This window comes from Gastrolobium bilobum, unplaced genomic scaffold (genome assembly GCF_033153095.1).
Source record: "Gastrolobium bilobum isolate Gb01-03AN ecotype WA unplaced genomic scaffold, APGP_CSIRO_Gbil_v1 utg194163, whole genome shotgun sequence".
NCBI classification, from domain to species: domain Eukaryota; kingdom Viridiplantae; phylum Streptophyta; class Magnoliopsida; order Fabales; family Fabaceae; genus Gastrolobium; species Gastrolobium bilobum.
The window spans coordinates 17,507-25,274 of record NW_026897775.1 but is presented as its reverse complement, the minus strand read 5'-3'; the positions used below and the strand labels follow the sequence as shown (position 1 = coordinate 25,274).

Sequence of the window (7,768 nt, the reverse complement as noted above, 5' to 3'; positions counted from 1 at the left end):
CCTGATACTCGTAGTGTCCGTATCTAGAACGAAATGCCATTTTAGGCACATCCTCCGGTTTAATCTGAATCTGATGGTATCCAGATCGGAGATCAATCTTAGAAAACACACAGGCATCCCTCAGTTGATCCAACAAGTCATCAATACGCGGCAATGGGTACCTGTTCTTAACCGTAACCTTATTCAATTGTCGATAATCAGTACACAACCTCATGCTTCCATCCTTCTTTTTCACAAATATTACAGGTGCTCCCCACGGAGACACACTCGGTCTGATAAAATCCTTTGCAGAAAGCTCCTCAATATATTTCTTCAACTCAGCCAACTCCAATGGAGACATCCGATATGGAGCCAAAGAAATAGGCCCCACACCAGGCAACAATTCAATCGAGAACTCAATCTCTCTCTCAGGTGGAAATTCTGGTATCTCATCAGGGAATACATCGACAAACTCATTAACCACCGGAATAGTAGAAATCTCAATATCTTTACCACCCACCAATCCACCCAAGAAAATATAACCCTGATCCCTAGACTTCAAGGCTTTAACAGCTTGACACACAGACAGAAACGGAGACGGAGTAACCAAGGGCTTCTCGTGAGATAAAATCAACCTCTTGCCGCAGCAATCGATCATCGCGCAGTTTTGAGATAACCAATCCATGCCCAATATCAAATTAACAGAGGCCAGGGGCAAGATAATCAGATCAATAGTGTAACCTCTGCCTTCGTAAATAAATCCAACCTCTTTACAAATAAAGGAGGAATCACTAACCACTCCTGTAGCCGTAGTAATACGCATAGGGGGAATCATCCGTGATACTTTTAACCCCAACCCCTTAGCAACATATTCTGCCACGAACGAATGCGTAGCTCCCGAATCAAACAACACAGACAAATCAATATTTGAGATAAAAATTATACCTTTAACCAAATTAGGTGCCTTCTTTGTTTGTTGCACATTTGTAGTATAAACACGCCCAACTGTAGGAGCAGATGGCAAGGCCTGCAGATTCGCAGCCTGCCCAGTATTACTGTAACAATTGTTGGCATAATCCCCAACCTTACCACATTTAAAACAAGCATTTGGAGCCACAGTACAAGGACCTTGATGAAACCTCTTACACTTATCACATCGAGGATTAGAATTCCTGTCATTAAATCCGCTCTTTTGACCACCACCCCTCTTGAACTGACCTGGAGGCTGCCTTACCTGCAACCCCTTACCTCTATTATTATTCTGATGGTAGCCACCTTTGTTATTATTACCTGGAGGACCAGATGTCCTCGAAGAACTAGACTTCGGATACCTGTTATAAACACTTTCAACCTGTTTGCACTAGGTCACTAACTCAGAAAAATTCCTCACGGCAGTATTGGACATCCTCTTAGCAATTTTCTCATTCAAACCTCTCTGAAACTTAGCAGACAGAAACTCAGGAGTCGGCAACACACCCCCATAATTTGCAAACTTCACTAACTCATTGAACTTCGCAACATAGGCATCAACAGTCATAGTACCATGTACCAATTTCTCAAACTCACCCTGTTTCGCTTCCCGAACATCCCGGGGAAAATACTCCTCATGAAACAATCGCTCAAACAAAGCCCATGTCAGATTTTATGGGCCGAAGTGGTGGAACCCTAACCCGTCCGGAATGTGGGTTATTTAAGGGAAACTTTAGGAAACCCTTCGGCAGTCAGATTTTGGGAATTGAACAATTGTTTTGAGTTTTCTTTATCGAAATTCTGCACTATTTCTTTTCATCTTCTTGTTCTTCTCTTTTTATTTGAGTAAATACCATTTTTGGTCCCTAACAAAAAACACGGTCCCCACTTTAGTCCCTTACCAAAAAAAATTAGTCAGTTGGTCCCTAACAAATTCAAAGTGGACCCATTTAGTTGAAATTGTGGTCCCTCACAATTTCAAAAAGACCCATATTATTCCCTCAAAAAGACTAAAATGGGTCCACTTTGAATTTGTTAGGGACCAACTGACTAATTTTTTTTTGTAAGGGACTAAACAGGGGACCATGTTTTTTGTTAGGTACCCAAAAATGTATTTACTCTTTTTATTTTAAAAGATGTTTAACATCGCGATGCTAGGTTAAACACCTTTAATCAATCTAAGGATTAAAGGTTCGTTAGTTTATTTCAGAGGATATGTTTTAATCTTTTAAATCAATTTCATTTTTTCCAATTCAGATTGAATATCATACGATTATAGGTATTCAAACTGAATAATGCGATTGCATTCTACAAAGAAAAATTGATCATTAGATCTAATGGTCAGATTAACCAATCTAATGAACATAAGTTGAACAAGTTTAAATTACTGCGATTACATAATTTAAATATTGTATTCAACCAAACGCTAGGCGATAGTCTGGAGAGGGTTTCCAATTAAATTTGAGGATTCCAAATTTAATTGGGGTTAATCATGAATTGATAATTATATTTTTATCCAATGACGAAATAAATTAATGAATCCTAATTCCTTAGCTTGATTGCTTTTAATTCTGATTTTTAAATCTTTTTATATTTTAAATCAACAAAATTCCCCTTTCCCTTTTTTATATTTTAGGCTAAATTACACAACCACACCTTGTACTTAGGCCAAGTTTCAAAATACCACCCTATACTTTTTATTGTTTTAGACCCCTTACACTGAGTAATCTAAACAATTAAGCAATTCTGTCAAATATTTTTTAAACTCCACCAAGAATCACGTGTGTTGGGTTTCAAATTGAAAGATTCATTATTGGAAGGAAGGTTTTTCTATTTTCTCACCTCGTCTATACTAACCCCAATTCTTTCTTTATCGTGTATGGCTTCACTGGTTTGGTTGTTTCAAGAAGAATCTCTGTTGGGATCCTTTGCTTGTTGGTTGGGTCTGGACAATAATCCTGCAAATTTTTGGCAGTGGACGAACCTTTAATTTTTCACTTCAAACAAACAAAATATGAAAACATTATGATCTTTAATTAAATGTTGTAACATTGGTTACCTTATTAGCATGTACCTTTTTCTCATCAAAATTTGTTTTTGGTAGTAACTCATCTCACAAACGGAGGTATCCTATGCCATCCATCCTTAATTTTGAAGGGCCCTTTCTATTTACACCATTTGGTCTAGCATTTAGAAGGATCTGGTCGTAAGTTGCACAGTCATCTTGAAAGTGCATTTTCCCCTACAACTTCAAGGTTTTCTATCCAGCCTCCGCTTAGGACCTGCATGGGAAATTGGAATACACAAATGGTGGCTTTAAAAAAATGAATGCAAGAATCATTTCTCTAATTCTCTATTATTGGACAATATTAGTTCACACCTATGTTTTATGCATTTACTATAATAATTGTACCACGTATATTAAGAAAAGGAATGAACTCAAAGCAAGCTATATGGTGGATAACTTGTTTCACTGAATAAAATATGTCATGGATTTTATCAATCACAAATTCTCTTGATATTTCAAAAAAGACAATAGATTGCATATAAAGTTGGAATAAATTACTTGTTGAACAAGTTCCTGGCACCACTTTTGGCTTCAGCTCTTTGCTCAGAATTTCACATCTCAAGACATATAAAGTTGAAAATAGAATTATGTCGGGAAAGCAACCTTGTTATAAGACGGTATCCATCTCTATCATTTAAGTAGTAATATCCCGAAGTAAGCTCTGCTGCATGGTTTTCTAATTTTTACCACCAATGGATTCCAGCAACCTATTTTATAAGAAATCGTTAGCAGATTGATTGAAAAAAATGGGCTTTCTAATTTACCATTTATATTTAAGAGTTTACTTTTGCAGCTAACTTCACTTTATAGCCTATGAATGCTTTGTGTAACATCCCAAGCACTGATGAGGGCGGGGAGTGATCGCCGGTGCAAAGAGGCACGGACAAGGAGCGGCTCCTGACAGGCTTCTAGTAGGGGGTTACATGTATGAATGAATCGAATCGACACCCGAAAGAGAGAGATTCCAAAGACTATGCAGGTATGAGACTGCACAGTTTGGGATAGCTTATAAGAATTAATTGGTACTACCTATACTAACAAGATGCATCTGTTTTTCGGTAGCCCGGATCGGAAGAACTCCACATTTAAGCGTGCTTGACTTGGAGCAATTCTGGGATGGGTGACCTCCTGGGAAGTTTTCCCAGGAAGTGTGCGAGTGAGGAAAAAGCACACTGAAAAGTCTCGTGTTAGTATGTGGGGATAGTCATTGATTCTTAAAGCGGTCAGGCGTTACACTTTGCTGGCTTTATCTTGCATCTTATCACCATGGATTAGCAACTTGTTGGAATACGATGTCAGGAAAAAAATTCACTTTCTCTGTTATGTAAGTTCCCTTTGATTTGAGAAATTCTCTAGATTCAGGTTTATCATTTTTTAAGTAATGACTACTACCATAACTATGTTGTTGCAGGCTGTGAGGTTTAGTTGCCATTAGTAAGGGAGTCTAATAAGTAGATAACACCTTCATCTTCATCTTTTAATGTGTTTCTATCCTCTTTTTTCGGTTGTTAGTTAACTCTTTGGATTCCAAGAGTATATATAAATATTCAATTTGGTTACATAAATCAATTTATTTATTTTTATTTTCTTGCTACCAGAAATTTATTTCACCTTTTTGTAATTATGTTGATGCAGAAGTAATCATTTCTTCTTTGCTATTAATAGCTGGATATAGAAATGGACTAGTCATAGCATGTATTTAAGCCTAACTAAGAAGCATTGTTAATTCTTGTACCAAAAAAAAAGAAAAAGAAAAAGAATTATTATGTTTCCTTTCTGAGCAAATTTTGATATCTTCAAAATCTTGTGAGAAATATGCATAGTAATCACAATCACATAACCATCGTTACTGCATTTAATTAAAGATTATAATATTTTCATATTTTGTGGTGTTTGAAGTGAAATGATCGAAGGTTCGCCCCTGCCAAAGACTTACAATTTACTGTCAGACCTAATATCATTACACAGCTCCTATGGAGCAGCCAAAGCAAAGGATTCCACTATAGTTTCTTCTTGAAGCAACCAAACCAGTGAACTGTGAAGCCATATACATGCGATAAAGGGAGGATTAGGGTTAGTGTGGATAAGGTGAGAAAACAGAGAAGCCTTCCTTCCAACAATGAAACTTTCAATTTGAAACCCAAAGCATGCGATTCTTAACGGAGTTTAAAAAATAATTGACAGAAATGCTTAATTGTTAAGATTACATAGTGTAAGGGGTTTATTGTAACAATAAAAGTACGGGGTGGCGTTTTGAAACATAGTCTAAGTAGAAGGTGTGAATGTGTAATTTAGCCTATATTTTATTTTACAGAACGTTTTTTATTTCTAGCAGGTTCTTTGGGAGACGATCTGAGTTGTCCTATCATTACAAACCTAAAATGCTCGGTAATTTGTGTGGGTTCGACAGCGCACGTCAGGAGCCCGCAGGCTATATGCCAAGGCCAGTAGGTCTGATGTTGTGTGGTTTTGGCTATGATCATTCTAGCTTCATCGTATGTTTTCTCCCTATGCATCCCTACTTTTCTAAATCGCTTGTTATATCCCTTTTTGGTTGTTATGATTCGTTATTGTACATTTACATCTGAGTGAGCCATTGGGTGAAATAATCTCCAGAACCTCTGGGTTACTGAGATATATTCATATATCTCACCTCGCATTTGGGGCATTATTTCAGGTGGTTGTAGTGGGACAGGAGCCATGGGCAAGAGGCCCACATGATAAGCTTATGGAGTTAGAGAGTTTTTTGCATTTTGAGGCCACACATGACATAGGATAGACTCAGAGCATGAACATTGTATATTGCATTAGGGATGTGTATCATGTTATATTTGTTCATGCTACATTTTGGCTAAGTCTAGTTGATTATTTATCTTGTTGTATTTTGAGGATTTCCTTGTATTTATGTTTACCATTTGGAGAATTGTAATTTGATAATTATGGACCTTGTGTAATATGTTAAAGCATGTATGTGATGAAAGGTCAATAGGCCTATTCTAGGTTATGATTTATATGTCTATTGAAAAATGCATGCAATTGGATAATGTGATTGTAATGAGTTTAAGTTTTGACAAAGTTAAGTAATGGATTGTAAGTTGATTTGAATATGGTAAATTGTTATGGGTTGTAAGAGCACCAAGGCATTGTTAGTCCTTGTGTGCCGCCCTTGTCTATTAGGTACCCTTGAGGCTTAAAAACACACTTTTGATAAAGTGGCATAGGTTGAATAAATAAAGGAGGTGCCGCCAAAATTTATACTAAAATGGCAGTTTTAGGCTGACTTTGGAAGAGCATATCTTCCTCTACAGAGGTCCAATGGGAACGTTCCATATATCATTTTGAAGCTTGAGATGTCAGATATTTTGTGCCAAAATTTGGTAGCAATTGAAGCTGTGTAGCGACCTATAGACGCGTTTGAGTGGAGACTGCCCAGATGGCCCAGCACAGGGGCTGTTCGGGTCCCTGTCTTGTATAAATTGTTTCTCCCTCAATTCTTACTCAAATTAGGCTCATGATATGTCAAATTAAATATTAAGGTGTCTAGTGTACTTTATAAAAATTTGAGAGCAATTGGTTGAGTAGTTTTTCAGAATCGCAGATATGGTGAGGTATGTTTGGTGCCCTGTTTGGGGTTGGCTGACGGTTTTGCTTATCCAACTTTAAACGATGATAACCGGAGAAAATGAGAACTTTATGAGGCCTGTGATACCTTGTTGGAAAGGTAATTGAGTCTAGAATAACATACTAAAAGATGAGAGGTTCGTAGCATGGATATTTTGCACAATGTCAAAAAGACTGAAGCATGTTCAGTTATGAAAAAACCGTAAAAATGAGATTTATGCTAAGTGGATTTATGGGGACCCCTTAATGACTTAAAATAATGTATGATAGTTAGGCATTTATTTTATTTATTCCGCATTAGAATTCAGTTACGATCCCAGTTCATGTCATTACGTTTTATTATTGTTTTTAAACGCTTACAAAATGAAAAGGAAAAAGTTTACTCGTATTTTTAAATGAACTGTTGTGATTGTAACTGCGCTTAATATCATAATCAATGTTAACTATATCGGTGTACAATAGGTTGTTACAATCCTTTAGTGCTTCAACCACTTATATGGTTACACTTGAAAGGAATGAATCTCTTTAGGCCCATCTAACGATAGTCCACACTATTTCCTTCAATTGTATGCAAAGAACTCATTCTTCTCCAAGAACTCTCCTTCCTTAAAAGCATGCTAGGCCAGAAAAAAGATAAAGGACTCAAGTGTTTGGGTGGACGTGTTAATCAAGAATGGCTTAAATCCATTAATAGGGGGTGAATTGTGGTAACTTGTTTTCCAAGAAATCATTGTTCCTTAGCCCCTTCTTTAAGAAATCAATTAAAATCTTAAATGAATAAAAAATAAATGATATCTAACCCAAAAAAAGATTCAAAACAAAGATTAAAATGGTTTAGAGAATCAAACACTGAATTTATCTTTGTTCACCAGCAAACCACTAAAAGTCTACGTCCAAATTATCACAAATCATCCACTAATCTTATAACTTCCAACAGGTGTTTGAAAAACCATAATACAGTGGAGTTTTATAAGAATCTTGACCAATCTTGGTCAATCTCTCAACCTATACACCCATAAGATCTCTCCAAATCACCAAACTCAATTCCAACAACAATTCGACTCAAAATAGATGTTCAACAACCTTTTCTCAATTTCATAAAAAAGAAAAATTAGAAGAAACAAGGAATAA

The 7,768-nt window shown here is 36.5% G+C and overlaps 1 pseudogene; it reads right to left on the bottom strand.

Moving 5' to 3' along the window:
- Nucleotides 1–1,339: 1,339 nt before the first annotated feature.
- Nucleotides 1,340–4,448, bottom strand: LOC133310211 (beta-amylase-like; annotated as a pseudogene).
- Nucleotides 4,449–7,768: the final 3,320 nt, after the last annotated feature.